Here is a 15,656-nt window from a genome sequence, read left to right on the forward strand (position 1 = left end):
TGTTGTGGTGAACCAGGTGAACATGGCAGGAAGACCGAATCGGAATCAAGGAAACCAAGGTGGACTCCAAGTGAACCCACCTGCACCAGAAGAGGATGAGGACGAAAATATCTTTGCGGAATTCATCAATGAAGCTGATTATGCTTCTGCTGTGGTTCCTCCTAGAACTGGAAATGCTACTTTCAAAATTGATAGTTCTATCTATCAGCTACTGAAACTTGAAGGTTATTTCCGAAATTCTTCGGAGGATTGTCCACTTCCACATTTGAAGAACTTCTTGCATGTATGTTCTCAACAATCCTAAGGTGTTGTTTCTGTAGATGCACTGCGATTACGGGTCATCAAATATTCCTTGGCTGGCCAAGCAAGGGAATGGTATGAAAAGCTTCTCAGCAATTCTATCCATACCTGGAGCGAGCTGGCCAACATATTTCTAAAGAAGTGGTTCCCACCGAGCAAAAAGGCTGAACTTCGAGATAAGATCTTTGAGTTCAAACAGCTCCCGGGGGAACAATTATATTCGGTATGGGAGCGGTTCAAGTATTATCTAGCTCAATTTCCAACTCACGGGTTTCCGGATGCTATTCTCACGGAAAAATTCTACAAGGGCTTGGATACGATGAATCAGATTGCTGTCAATACTGCCGCGGGAGGATGCTTCATGGACAAGTCATTTATCGTGATCACCCGCTTGCTTGATAAACCCACTACCCACAATCAAGTTTGGCATTCAACTGATAGTGAGAGCCTCTCTTATGGTAGTCCATCACTAGCTGCCGTTGCAAAAGAAAACCATGAGAGAGATCATGCCTTTGCTCAATTGCAAACCACGGTGGATCTATTATCAAAGAAATTGGCAGAGAAGGATGCACAAGGGGTAAATGTTGTTGAGGAGTTACCACCTCTTCCACAGGGCATGTATCAAGTCCCTGAAGGGATGTACCAAGATGGGCAACAACAGTATGAAGATGCTAATTATGTCAACAACTCACAAGGGGGCTATCAAAGGCAAAATTATCAAGGTCCGGGCCATCACCCATGGCAAAAGCCTCAACAACAATTTCAAGGGAATAATTATAGCAGAAATGATCAGGGAAATCCAAATCAAGGGAATTACAACAACAATAATTATGGCAACAAGAGCTCGAACCCCTATATTCCACCAAGGGGGCAAGCATCAAATTCCCAACAGTGGAGAGACAATTCAGCTAGCAACTCTGCTGGCAACACTACTAATGATTTTGCGGAACTGAAAAGTATGATGCAGAAAATGCTAATGAATCAGGACAGAACAGAGAGCACAATCAAGGGAATGTCTCAGGTTCAATTATCTCATTCAGCTTCCATTCAGAAGCTTGAATCGCAATTCAGAGACCTTTCCAGAGAAGTGCATACTCCTCAATGTGGACAACTACCAAGTGATATAGTTGCAAATCCAAAAGGTAGTGGGGTAAACTCTATGGAGCATGTAGCTGCTATTAGCACCAGAAGTGGAAAAATACTTCAAGGTACTAATAAAAAGGTGATTGATCTCGAGCCAATTGTTGAAAAAGAAGCGCAGCCTGATGTATCTGATGATATTGTGAAGGAAGAAACAGAGGAGGAAGTCCCAATTATAGCTGAAGAGGAGCAGATTCTTGAAAATCTCAAGGCACAAGGAAAAAAATAGGAAAAGGGGAAGGAAAAACTTTCTGGCGCTCTATGCCCTTTGAGCCAATTATTCAAATCTTCACCGCCTTTTACTCAAAGGCTAGTGAGGAAAATAGAAGATGACAAGTGTTTGCGATTTTATGATCAACTCAAGCAATTGACGATGAACATTCCTTTCATGGACGCTGTCCAAGAAATGCCTAGCTTTGCTAAGTATTTGAAGGATCTCTTAACAAAGAAGAAGAAGCCATTGAAACACGACACCGTGGGTATCACTCATCTTGTTAGTGCTATTCATTCCAAGACCACAGTGCAAAAAAGGGAAGATCCTGGAGCATTCACAATTCCATGCACCATAGGGCAGCAGGATTTTTCCAAGGCTTTGTGTGATAACGGGGCTAGCATAAATCTTATGCCCCTTGAAATTTTCAAGAGATCGGGATTAGGGATGCCAAGGCCAACTACCATGAGGTTTCAGATGGCTGACAGATCGATAAAAAGGCCAGTGGGGGTAGTTGATGATATGCTTGTTCAAATCGGGGAATTCCTACTGCCGGCAGATTTCGTGATTCTTGACTGTGCTATTGATCAAGAAATTCCTATTATTCAGGGGAGACCTTTCCTTGTGACAGGAAGGGCTTTTATGGATTCTGAGAAGAATGAGATCAAGTTCCGGGTGAACGATGAGGAGGTGACTTTTCACGCCAGCAAAGACATGAAATTACCTAGTCTTTATCAAAGTATTTCAGTCATTAATTCTTTTGATGTGGTGGATGAAGCATTAGAATTCAAAATGGAGGAAGAATGCTTGGGTGAAGCATTATCGGCTATCTTGGTGAATTTTGATGCAGAACAAATGGAGGGATATATTGAGACAGTGAATTCACTCACCGGTCTGGGGTCTTACTCTTATGAGCCCAAGAAATTGTCTCTTGACTTAGAGAAATGAACAACTCCTCCAGCAAAACCATCAATTATTGAGCCACCGAAGTTGGAACTCAAGCAACTTCCATCCCATCTTAAATATGTGTTTCTTGGAGCAAATGCCACCCTCCCAGTTATTGTGTCATCACTTTTGAATGAGGGCCAAATTCAAAGACTCATCGCAGTCTTGAGGAAGTATTTAAGAGCTTTGGGTTGGACTATTGCAGACATCCGGGGATTCCCTCCGGAATTTGTGAGCACTGAATTCAGTTGGAGGAGGAAAGTTCACCAAGTGTTGAGCATCAGAGAAGATTAAATCCACCGATGCAAGAGGTGGTGAAGAAAGAGATTATTAAGTGGCTAGATGCTGGGGTGGTTTACCCGATTGCCAACAGTCCATGGGTAAGTCCAGTCCAGTGTGTGCCAAAGAAAGGGGGCATCACTGTTGTCCCTAACTCTAAAAATGAGTTGATTCCAACAAGAACTGTCACCGGTTGGAGAGTGTGTATGGACTACCGGAAGCTGAACACTGCATCTTGCAAGGATCACTTCCCTATGCCTTTTATTGATCAGATGCTTGATCAACTAGCTGGAAGGTCTTATTATTGCTTCTTGGATGGGTACTCAGGGTACAACCAAATCAACATTGCATTGAAAGACCAAGAAAAGACTACTTTCACTTGTCCCTATGGGACATTCGCTTTCAGCCGGATTCCATTTGGTCCTGGCAATGCCCCAGCTACTTTCCAACGATGCATGATGTCGATATTCTCTGACATGGTTGAAAACTTTCTTGAAGTCTTCATGGATGACTTCTCTATGATGGGAGATTCATTCTATGAATGTTTAGTCCATCTTGATAGGTTGCTACAAAGATGTGAGGAGACAAACCTCTTTCTCAACTGGGAAAAGTGTCATTTTATGGTAAAAGAGGGAATTGTCCTTGGCCATAAGATTTCCGAAAGAGGGATTGAGGTTGATCAAGCCAAAATCGATGTGATTTCACCACTCCCTCCACCCATTTCAGTAAAAGGAGTTCGAAGGTTTTTGGGACACGACGGATTCTATAGAAGGTTTATCAAAGACTTCTCAAAAATTGCAAACCCAATGTGCAAACTCTTGGAAAAAGAGTCCAAATTCAATTTTGATGAGAAGTGCATCAAGGCCTTCGACGAGTTGAAGCTGAAATTAACCTCTGCACCTATTGTCGTGTCCCCGGATTGGTCGTTGCCCTTTGAATTAATGTGTGACGCCAGTGGCCTTGCAATTGGTGTTGTGCTTAGTCAGCGGCTCAACAAAATCGTGCACCTAATTTATTATGCTAGCAAAACACTGAATGGAGCTCAATTGAACTACACCGTAACGGAGCAGGAACTACTTGCTATTGTTTATGCCTTTGAAAGGTTCCGGGCTTATTTATTGGGTGCCAAGGTAGTGGTACACACTGACCATGCTGCCTTGCGCTACTTGATGGCTAAAAAGGATGCAAAGCCTCGGTTGATAAGATGGGTGTTGTTGCTACAGCATTCGACTTTGAAGTCAAAGACTGAAAAGGTTCAGAAAATCAAGTAGTTGACCATCTCTCCAGACTTGAAGCACCGGGGAGACCGATTGATATGCTGGATATTGATGACACTTTTCCGGATGAAAGAGTCTTGGCAATCTCCAATGATGTGGCACCATGGTATGCCGATATTGCCAATTATTTGGTAACTGGCATTTGTCCTGAAGATTTGAAGACGTATCAAAAGAAGAAATTCTTGAGAGATTGCCGACAGTATTATTAAGATGAGCCTTACTTATTCAGGACTTGTGCAGACAATATGATTAGAAGATGTGTGGCTGAATCTGAGGTAATAGATATTTTGAAGGCTTGTCATGATTCTCCGGTTGGTGGGCATCACAGTGGAAATAGAACTGCAGCCAAGGTGCTAGAGTGTGGCTACTATTGACCAGCCATCTATCGTGATGCGAATATGTTAGCACGTTCTTGTGATAAATGCCAACGCCAGGGCACAATAGGTCGGAAGCATGAAACACCGATGAATTTTGTGCTTGAGGTGGAGCTCTTTGATGTATAGGGGATTGATTTTATGGGGCCCTTCATGAGCTCATATGGCCTGAAGTATATTCTTGTTGCGGTGGATTATGTCTCCAAGTGGGTGGAGGCGGTGGCCTTGCCTAACACTGATGGTAGGAGAGTCAATGCCTTTCTAAAAAATAACATATTTACTAGATTTGGCACTCCTAGAGCTATTATTAGTGATGGTGGTTCTCATTTCTGCAACAAACCATTTGCTGACCTTCTTGAAAAATATAGCGTGCATCACAGGGTTGCCACTCCATATCATCCTCAGACGAGTGGTCAGGTTGAGGTCTCAAACAGAGAGATAAAAAGCATCTTGGCAAAGACGGTCAATGTGAATCGCACTGACTGGTCCAAAAAGTTGGATGATGCTCTATGGGCATATCGCACGGCGTTCAAAACGCCTATTGGGACTTCACCGTATAAGTTGGTATTTGGGAAGGCATGTCATTTGCCTATTGAGCTTGAGCATAAGGCCCTTTGGGCATTGAAAAAGCTGAACATGGATTGGCATGAAGCAACAAAGCTGAGGTTGTTTCAAATCAACGAGATGGATGAATTTAGGTACAATGCCTATGAGAGTGCAACACTGTACAAGGAAAAGATGAAATACTATCATGACTCGAAGATCCTTAAAAGGGATTTTCAGCCAAAGGACTTGGTCTTGTTGTACAATTCGCGCCTAAAGTTCTTTCCGGGCAAGCTAAAGTCTCGGTGGTTCGGTCCTTTTGAAATCGCAAATGTTTCCCCAAATGGAAGTGTCATTGAGGTGAAATCCGAGGATGGCACTCGGACTTTTAAAGTGAATGCACAAAGAGTGAAGCATTACCATTGGTGTATTGATAATGGTAAGGTCGTTGATAGGTATCGTTTGAAATACGATTCCTGAACCCGAAATTGAGGTATCACGTCGAGCTGTGACGTTAAACCAAGCGCTGTATGGGAGGCAACCCATGTTTACCGCTTTGTAAGTAGTTTAAATTTTGTATTTCCTTTGTTTCTTTTGTGTTTTTGATGTTGCTAATGTGGTAGGATTCTGAGAACTGAAGAGGCCAAAACAAAATAACTGCTGAGTCTTCACAGACGAGACGCTTCATGTTACGGCCTGTAACTCATGTTACGGTTCGTCTCATGGAAGCGTAACAAGAGAAAAGAAAACCCAAAAATCACTGAAGGATGAGGAAAAGTGTTACGGTCTGAGTTACGGACCGTCGCCCATGTTACGGACCGTAACACATGATCGTAACTTTAACAAAAATCTGGGCACTCACTAGAAATTTTGCACCCGTTACGCCAGGTAATACGGACCGTAACACGAGTTACGGTCCATCGGCTGTAGTGCCATGTCATTAATGAAAAATGAAAACGGGGTCGTTTGGTTGACCGTAACACGAGTTACGTCTCGTATCTCATGTTACGGTCCGTAACATGGAACGTAACGGTCGGGCATGTTTAAATACATCACCCGACGGTTACCATTTCAAAAATTAACCGGTGCTTTCAACGTTTTAACTCCCTCTCCCTCATAACTTCCCTCTTTTTTTCTTTATCTTCCCCTCTCTTCATCACCCACTCTCCCTCATATTTCTTTCACCATCGTTGCTATTTTCTTGTCAAAATCCCTGCTTTAATTTCGAGTTCATCCAAGCATCGCCAACGATCAGGTATTACCATGTCTTGACTCTCTTCTTTTAACTATCGACAAGATTGCTATGATCTCTTGTGAGTAAATTCGTATGCAATACCTTCTAAATTCATGTATTGAATGGGTTGAATGAGTTTGAATCCCCATTGAATATTTGCGCTGGATTTAACAATGATTGGGGGTTGGGATTGGTATGTTTGTTGTTTGAGAGACTCGTGGGCACAAGCACATTGTTTCCCACTGAGTCGGAGGGCATTCCGATTGAAGGTTTCATTCGTGAAATTCCTAAATTGGTTTGCCCACCAATTGTTCGATAAAAGGTTCCAATGAAAACTTTGGTAAAACCGGGTGAAGTCTGAGTAACCCGAGGTATGTGAGGGGATAAAATGGTGTTTTACACCATACCCAAGGAGTATAAAGTCAAAAATCTTGGCCTCGTGCTAAAACGAGAAAATTTGGCCGAGTAGTGCATCTGTTAACTGATTGCTCGTCATGCAGTGTTCCGGGCCGTAACGTGTGTTACGGACCGTAACATCCATCGTAACACTGATGATTTCCATGAAAACTTTCTGGAAATTTGGGTGATGTTACGGTGAGGTGTTACGGACCGTAACACATGTGATGGTCCGTAACATCGTACCGTAACACCTATGATTTCCAGAAAACTTTCTGGAAATTTTGGTTACGTTACGGTTCAATGTTACGGACCGTAACGAGTACGACGGTCCGTCGAATGTGTTACGTTTCCTGTGTTAGAAATGAACAAATTGAGTTACGATTGGAGATACGGCCCGTAACACCATCGACGATCCGTCGACTGTGTTACGGTGCCTGAGCTAATTGAAGTACTTATCTTGAACCAATAAAGTGTATAATTGAACAGCTTCTCGTGTATCATATCTAACTTTTCCTTCCACAGGTATGGGTAACCCACGGCAAGCAAAGAAGGTTTCACCCAAGGTTGCGGGCAAAGGAAAAGGTCGTGGTGCAGGCAAAGTAACCTCACGGTTGCGCGACGACTATCTAATCAAAGACACCAGGGCTACAAAGAGGCCAGTCGCACCCAGCAAGCCAGCCTCACCATCCGAAAGTTCCTCCTCGTCTGATGAGGAGAGTTCGTCTAGTTCGTCGAGCCATAGTGAACCTAGGCAGGCTATCACACCACCACACCGACCTCAACCGCCATTAGACAGCCTACTGCGGAGGAACGCGAACAGGAACGGAGAGAGACAGACATCCGGATGAGGGATATGTATAAGCAAGACCTCCGGTTTTCGGTGGAGGGGTCTGAAGAACTATATAATAAAGGGTGTGAGCTAGCAAAGAATGAGGGACAGGGCCCGACGAGAAGTATTTTTGAGGAAAGGAACGTCAGTTTCGATGGTCTCGATGGATATCCGGGCATTCGTGACACTATCCGCTTCCACAAGCTAGAGTTTTTGAAAAACCCTGTGGGGTCCTACATCCCGGCTCTTGTTCGGGAATTCTACGCTTCTTATGGGGCTGTTGTATTCAAAGCACTAAAACAAAGGCAGCGCGCAACGCAAGTACCGGCCATGACTGAGGTAGTAGTGTGGAAAAAGAAGATTGATGTCTCTCCGACGGCCATCAATAAAATATTATTCGGGGAGGATTATATTGAGCCTACAGCAACGGAAGAAGGGGAGTTTGTCTACAAAATTGAACAGAAAGATACAATCTCCGTCAGAAAATGGGTGGCCTCAGTGATTGCACGGTCGGCAGATCCCGAATGGGCAATAGTGCCAAAGTTGACAGCCGCTACGCGGATTTGGAAAAACACCCTCACCCCAGAGGCAACGTTTTGGTGGCAGATTGTTCTGTTCCGCATCCGTCCTACCCAGGCAGATAATTATTTGACTCCGGACAGAGCTGTTCTTGTGGCTGCACTTATGTCGAGGTATAAGATCAACTTTGGAAGACTGGTAGCAGCAGATCTCCGGGAGAGAGCCACCCAACCAGCCACTTCCCTCATTCATCCATGTCTGCTTACTCTCTTATGCTTGCGCGAGGCACCAGAACCCCTCCCCCTTATCGATCACAATGTGATCTCCAGGAGTATCTATGACATCACAAAGGGGATAGATGATATGTTGAGCCAGGGTTCAATGCCATCTGCCTCGTCTTCTGATGTGCCGGAGGGGCCAACGGGATCAGATGCTTTACCCTTGGCTATCATGGGTGCTGAGGAAACTGTCGCGAGTCAGCCCATAGATTCTAAGGCTCCACCTGCTGATTATGCTACACAGCCCATGTCGGCTCCAGCCGCACCTACTTCGGGTGGTCCTACCTCTTCCACTGGAGCGAGCCCAGCACCGGCTCAGCCCATACCGGGAGTCCCACCCGAGCTTGTGATAAAAATGATGTTCAACCGGGAGAATTTTGGGGCAGTGGTCCTGCAAGCAGATCGAACAGATAGGCAGGTCAAGCAGCTTATGACTGAGCTGAAATTGTACACAAAAAGAGCTATTGATGCAGTGTTGCGGCCAATAAAAGAACAGAAGGCTGATGACCACCTACGGATCCACTCTCAGATAGATGGTATTGAGAACAGAATGACGGAGCTGACCAGGACACGCCCTGCTGTGGAGTTGGGCACTATTCGGAGTGAGTTGCGGACTGTCAAGGATGATGTGCAGAAATTAAAGGCACGGGAAGTAGCTGTTGTGACGGACCAGATTCCGAAAGTACACACAGAGTTGGTACAGAGCTTATACCAACCGGTTCAGAGTCTCCTTGGGGATGATGAGATCGAGGACACGGTTGAGGAGGAGCAAGACGAGGAGTTGGAAGAGGATACCCACTCTTTGGCTAAAAGGAAGCGCAGGAGATCCATGCCAGATGATGAAAACCTCGAGCCCATTCTCCAGAGTCTTGACCCATTTGCTGCTTTACGCCCACAGAATGAGGAGGAGGAGCTGCGAACTTTGAAAAAACTCCGCCATGAGTCCCGGCTGGGTTCTGACACCACTGGAGCTACTTCTAGCTCAGCCCATCCCATTGAGCTGACTCACCATACTTCTCCCCCACCCACTGCGACTGGGACTTCTAGTGTTGGCCAGCCTGACACCACCATTGCTCCACCTCATGATGCTGCTGCAGATCCGAGCACCTAGTGCGCTCCAGGGAGGCCCTCCGTTCTTTTGATGAATTATATAGATGCCTTGAGGGAAATGCATGTTTCTAAGTTGGGGGTGTGGGTAATTGCTGTTTTTTATGGTGTTGTTGGTATTGCATTGGTATATTGGATATTGGTTGTTATTGTTTTTTTTTTTTTTGTGGGTATTTTATCCCAAATTGTGATAGTAAGTATGTGTTTAGGACAATTGTTATTATTGTTGTTTTTGTTGGTATTGTTTTTATTATTAAGTGTGTGTTAGGACCCTCTTCGGCTGCTCTTTGCCATGTGTTCTTTTCCCGAAGAATGTTATTTTTATGTTGAACCTGGCATGTTTAGGATGTTTAGTTAAGACTAAAGTAATGATGACTTAAGTGGTGGTGGTGGTCCGTGTTTCTAGCATATATAAAAGTGGTTTTTACAAGTCAATGATACCCCTCCGAAAAATAATTTGTGATGTACATCAAGAATGAGTTGTTGATATTGACATGTATGGTTCTTTTAATGACATTGCAAATAAAGGGTGTCCATGTATGTGAAATCTTCAAGCGGAAGTGAAGTCAGAGTATTTAAACAATCCTTATGCCATTGTGTTGTGAGTTCTTAGTTTCTATTTGTGTATGATGCATGTAATCTAGAACTTGCCCCGGTTGGTCGTGCGTGAATTCTAAGGAGAGTTTGATTGTGAAGTGATCTTAGGCTTTCTTTGTATTGACTCCAAAGCCTGTTTATCTTTAATGAGCCTAGCCCATACAGAAAATGATCCCTAGGCTCCCATTTTGAGCCTATAGACTTTTTCTTTGATTAGCCGTGAACTAACCTCCTTCCCATCTGTGAATAAACCAATTTGGCGCCAAGTCCCTCCTTGACACTGAAGCATGACAAATTAAGCTAAAAGCCTAAGTTGGGGGTGATAAGTGAAAGATGCGGAAAGTAAGGCCAAAGGCCTGTTGGGGGTGGTCGTGAGTATTGCGGGGCATATATATATATATATATATATATATATATATATATATATATATATATATATATATATATAAGTTCTAAATAAATCCACGCCGAAGCTGTAGGGTCAGAAATAAGAGGAAGAAAGGTGAATGAAGTCAAAAAGAAGTGTCAAGGAGGATGAGTCACCACTATCCAAATATTCATCCTACCCGTCCCTAAGCCAATGTTACAAGCCTAAAAAGTCCTAATGTGATCACAATCAAACTATTCAAAGTTGAAGGCATGGAAAATAAAGGCAAGTCTATCGTATGTGCACTCATGGTATGCAAATTTCTTTGTGAGTGTGAGTGTCCTTCTGTCTCTTTAGTCTTCTGTCCCATTTATTTTGTAAATGTGTGTTGGAACATTCTTTGGTCTATGTGAGGGCGTAAGGATTGTAGATTGCAAAGTAACTGGCTTTCCGGAAGTTGAAATTCATGTGCATAGAGACTCTCATACTATGATTGTGTCATTAATTGAGGTTGCATAGTGAATCGCAATTTTTCTGAAATGTGCGTCTTGTGTCACAAATAGGAGGTGGATAAGAGCCCAAATATTTTCTTGGATTGAAGAGTCTTTGCTAGAAGCACATGCCAAAACCACCGTAGTCATTCTTATTTTTTCTAGATGTCGTGTGTTAGTAGTGAGTCTTATTGTAGTTGCTTGAGGACAAGCAAAAGCTTAAGTTGGGGGTGTTGATGTGCCGTGAATTTCAGCACATTTTATGCCTTTGTAACTAGAAGTGTTGCTTGTCTTTAAGTGTTTTTACATCGTTTCTTATGTTATTTTTATGTTTTATAGGGTTGGTTGAATAAGGATCGGAAATGATAGGAAATGCTGAAAAAACGGACAACTTGGAGCTAAATGACGGTCCGTAACTCATGTTACGGGCCGTAACGTGATTCGTACCAGAGAGGATACGTGCCGCTTTGAAGGACGGTCCGTAACTTATGTTACGGGCCGTAACGTGTACCGTAAGCGGAGGAAAATTTCCAGAAAGTTGTCAAGTAGTGTCACAGGTTACGCCCCAGAAGGACGGTCCGTAACTCAGATTACGGGGCGTAACGCATTGGCCACTGAAGACTGAGGCCATGATCCGCTGGGAGATACGGACCGTAACCTGTGCTACGGTCCGTCGCATAGTGGCCGTGACATCATGCTGACAAAGGACGAACCGAAGGACGGACCGTAACACAAGTTACGGTCCGTAACGATGCCGCGTAAGGGTGTTTTTGTCCAGAAACTTGGCGCGATTTTTGGCCCTATAAATACTTAAAGTAGGGTGTTACTTCATTTATTCTGATTTTTCTTGGGAGCATTAACTTTAGGTCTTGAATATTAGAAGTGGTTGGAGCATTTAAAGCAACAACTTCACTTTCATTCCATATTGTATGCGCATCGTAAGTATATTATGTTAACTTTTAAGCTTTCTTTGTTAGCCAAAATTATGAGTAGCTAATTTTAACACTAAGGTTGTGGGTCCCATGTTGGATATTATGTGAATGGGTTTCTACTATTGATATATGCATAATGGTTGTTAGTATTTATTCTATCTTTGTGCGTTAGCATTGGGTAATGATTGCAAGCATTAGCCTAAGCCATTATATTAACTTTTCTTGGGAAAGAGAGTCAGTATTGATAAGATTGAATAACAATGACTCGAGGCGTTACCCCTCGTTTAATAGATAAACTTAGGGATAAGAACAAGTCTAAATTGGCATTATTGGTCGCTCTTCGATTGCAACTCTTTTATATTCGCAAGAATCATAAAGAGGAAATACGGCTTAACTGTTGGGAAACATTAGGAAGTCCTTAAGAGATCAAGTGCATATTCATAGAACAACCATTAGAAATATATCACATTGAAACCTGAAGCATAATATCTAATCAAGTTGGGGAACACAACCTTAGTCTCTCTCTCGCATTAAGTACAATTCAAGTCAAAGTATTCAATTACATTATTCAACAAATATTTCAAACTATCAGGAATAGGATTAAAGCTTTTAAAGACTAGTATCGCATACAATTAGTATCCTTTTCTCTCCATATTCCCTGTGGGATTCGACCCCAACCTTGTTTGGGTTACTATAGTTGACAACGTCCGTTTTACGCCATTAATAGGTGTAATTTGAGTGTATCATATCCTTACTCTGTCTTAGAATTGAGAATTTTGAAAATTAAAATACGTGTCTTATGAGGTAAAAATTAGGTGTCAACATTGATAACAAAAGTTTGATCTTCTCATAAGATCTGGCTAATGTTTTATGCCCTTATTAGTAGCCAAAGTGAAGGAAGGCTTGAGATCAAAAATCACTTGTGATCATATGTTCAACAGAGACTCTTAAACATACACCAGTGTGCGACATGATTTACATTGAGGTGCTTTGGCCAAAGCCAAAAAACTCAAATTGGAAAAAACTGTAGTGGCAACATAAACTCTGTTCAACTTTGTTGAACTCTAAAACTTCCACAAAGTAACTTGAAAAAACTCCATTAAAGATTCACAAGCAGAGAAATACCACAAAAAATAAAAAAAAAATAAAAACGTATGTGGGTTCAGCTTTTTCCAAAAATCTCCAAATGTCAATGCACTGCAAAGTGTCATTCATATGGGCACTTAATATTTCTCCTTTTATTAGGGAAAAAAAAAAGTTGATGTGAAACCAAAAGAAAAATGAATTGAATGATTTTTTATTAAGGAAATCACATCGTCTGTTTAATAGTCTTTTCCAAAAAATTAATTTGTTCTCAAAATATTATCACTGGCTTTCAGTGTCTATTAAAACAGTTTAGATTAATTTAACGGGAAAAAATACAAAACAGAAAAAAAAACTCCCAAATCTTCGACAGTGGAACACAGTTTATGATCGTAGCTGTTACAGTGGTTGCTCCATATTTCAAAAAAATCTTGTTGTTCTCATGGATCTCTAACAATAAACTAGAAGAGATTTTTTTATTTTTTATTTTTTTTTGTGTTCTTATATTGGAACTTGGAAGAAAAAACTGCTCATTAGAACAGAGAGAAATAGAAATTACTTTTAAACAAGACTTATTCTTGTTCATATACTAAGTGACACTCATGGGCAAGGATTGTGTTTTTTCTCTTTTTTCATATTATTTATTTACTATTCTTTGGTTGACCCACGCGTGGTGCCCAAAACTAATTTCCAACAGACTCAAAAGATCGGGAAATCTTAATTTGTTCGATTGGTTGGCTATCTAATTTTTATTTTCTTTTTTTGCAGGATATTTTCACCTTGTAATCCCCTTCATGTTTTTGAGAATTTTCTCCCCTCCCTCAATATATAATAATTGTAATTTTAGAAAAAATAGATTTTGAAAGTCAATAGTGTAGAGGTATGATTTTGTACTAGAGTCTACTTTAAACCATTTAAGATCTCCATTAAGAGGGACCTATAAAGAAAGGAAAAATTAGAAAAAGTGTCCTTGTGTTTTGTAATATAGAGCCTTAAGCAGTATTATTAGGTCATTTTCCCTTCTTTACATGTATCAGAGCTAGGCTCATTCCGGTTCATTATTTCTGATGTTGGGTCCCTCATTTTATATTGTCCACGCTTCAAATGTAAAGTCCTCGATGTACGGCATTATTGGAGTCTCACATCGACCAATGGATGGACGTGGACTTCTTTATATGGCTTTGGCAATTCCCTTCCCTTAGAAATAGCTTTTGGAGTTGAATTAGATCCAAGATTCATTTCTTTATAATAGCTATTTGATGACTATTTGATTCGTTTCCTATAATTTCACTGATTTTGTTATTGCATCGAGAAACAAGATGAATTTTATTTTATTTTATTTTTTTATTTTTATTATTTTTTTTTTGTAGAACGGTAAATTGTATTCAACCTATATAAACTTTGTACAACCAACCAGCTCGTTGAACTCTAGAGCTGATTCTCAAAATTTAAAAAAGCAACTTGAAGACAAACTGGGAACACTCCATGAACTATACAAATATATGGGAAAATTGTTCAATTTGCTAGGACAATAGCTCCATTCCTTCTGCTTCAACCCTCTAGGAACACTCTGAAACAAGATGGAAGTTGGAATTATGTTAAAACAAGTATAATGTAATGTACTCAAACGTACCTTATTACAATTTGACATGACTAATGTTTTAATATTGTCTGCAGAAGCGCGGGCTCTAGTATTAGTATACACAATTACCATAAAAATAAAAAGTCCATTCAGTAATTCACTCTAAACAGGCTAATTTGGGGCAATTCGCGGAATTGTCCTTCTTTTGCGGTGGTCTTTAAATTTTGCCCCTCAAATTGCTGGTCTTTAAGTTTTGCCCAAACCCATGAGTTTCGGTTCGAATTCCCGCTCAGTCAAAAATTTTTAAAAAATTCGCAAGGCAGAGTTTGAATTTCGTTCTGCCCCCTCCGGCAGACTTTTAGTTATGCTCAACTAAAAGTCCGTCGGAGGGGGCAGACTTTGCCTTGAGGCATATATTTTATTTTTTTCACTTTTCAAGGCAAACTTTTAGTTATACCTTAAGGAAAAGTTTCGCCTTATGGGGCATACTTTTAGTTATGTCTTAACTAAAAGTGTGCCTCATAAGACATAACTAAAAGCATATCCCATAAGGCGAAACTTTTCCTTAAGGCATAACTAAAAGTTTGTCTTATAAGGCAAAGCCTATGCCTTAAGGAAAAGTACTTTTAGTTATGTCTTAACTAAAAGTGTGCCTCATAAGACATAACTAAAAGCATATCCCATAAGGCGAAACTTTTCCTTAAGGCATAACTAAAAGTTTGCCTTATAAGGCAAAGTCTATGCCTTAAGGAAAAGTTCTGTCTTATGGGGCATACTTTTGATTATGCCTTAACTAAAAGTCTACCCCACAAGGTATAACTAAACTATTCCTTAAGAAAAAGTTCTGCCTTATGGGACAAACTTTTAGTTATGTCGGATCCGGCATAACTTTAGTTTTTCCTTAACGAGTGTATGTCGAATCCGGCATACAAACCCCCCAGTCTTGCCTTGCGAAATTATTTTTTTATTGTATGTCTGAGCGAGAATTCGAACCCAGAACCTCATGCATTCGCTCACCTTTTCAAACAAAGGGCAAAACTTAAAGATGACAAATATGAGAGGCAAAATTTAAAGACCACCCCAAAGAAGGCAATCCGAGCAAAAGAATGCTTTTCCGATTACTTGCCCATGTTTAGTTCAGTTGATATATAATTAGTTTTTAAATGACA

General features: G+C 41.2%; 1 non-coding gene across 1 annotated transcript; it reads right to left on the reverse strand.

The window, feature by feature from the left end:
- Positions 1-467: 467 nt before the first annotated feature.
- Positions 468-573, reverse strand: LOC132604788 (small nucleolar RNA R71). Its single transcript, XR_009568888.1, has one exon. It is a non-coding gene; the product is annotated as a small nucleolar RNA R71 (small nucleolar RNA).
- Between the last annotated feature and the right edge of the window lie 15,083 nt (positions 574-15,656).

Source organism: Lycium barbarum, chromosome 7 (assembly GCF_019175385.1).
Source record: "Lycium barbarum isolate Lr01 chromosome 7, ASM1917538v2, whole genome shotgun sequence".
Classification (NCBI taxonomy): Eukaryota; Viridiplantae; Streptophyta; class Magnoliopsida; order Solanales; family Solanaceae; genus Lycium; species Lycium barbarum.